Below are 496 nucleotides of genomic sequence, written 5' to 3'. Positions count from 1 at the left end.
AATTTTATAATAAATTATAATAAATTATGAAACATTGTGTACTGATAACGTTTGCAGCGGATTGTTATAAAAATTACTCCCCGGTAAAAACTTTTTCATGTATTGATATACAGGGTGTCCGAAAAATATGGAAACGGTCGAATATCTCGAGAAATACACATCGGATCAGAAATCTGAAAATATACGTATTCAATGTTTTCAAAAAAACTATCTTTTGACATCTAACATGACCCCCCACCCCCACCCGCTGTGGGTGAAAGAGAGGGTAAGTTTAAAATTTTAAATGGGAACCCCCATTTTTTATTGCAGATTTCGCTTCTTCAGAAAAAGTTACATAAATTTTACCTATTACAAACATTTTTTTATGACAGATGGCGCTGTAATCAGCGAAATTAAAAAATGAGTCTAAAACGTTTAAAATATCTCAAGAAATACTCAGAGGATCAAAAAAATAAAAATGTACGTATTCAATGTTGTCAAGAAAACTATCCATTGA

This window comes from Trachymyrmex cornetzi, unplaced genomic scaffold (assembly GCF_001594075.2).
Source record: "Trachymyrmex cornetzi isolate Tcor2-1 unplaced genomic scaffold, Tcor1.1 scaffold1631, whole genome shotgun sequence".
NCBI lineage: Eukaryota > Metazoa > Arthropoda > Insecta > Hymenoptera > Formicidae > Trachymyrmex > Trachymyrmex cornetzi.
The sequence above is the reverse complement of the archived record's forward strand: the minus strand, read 5'-3'. Positions refer to the sequence as shown.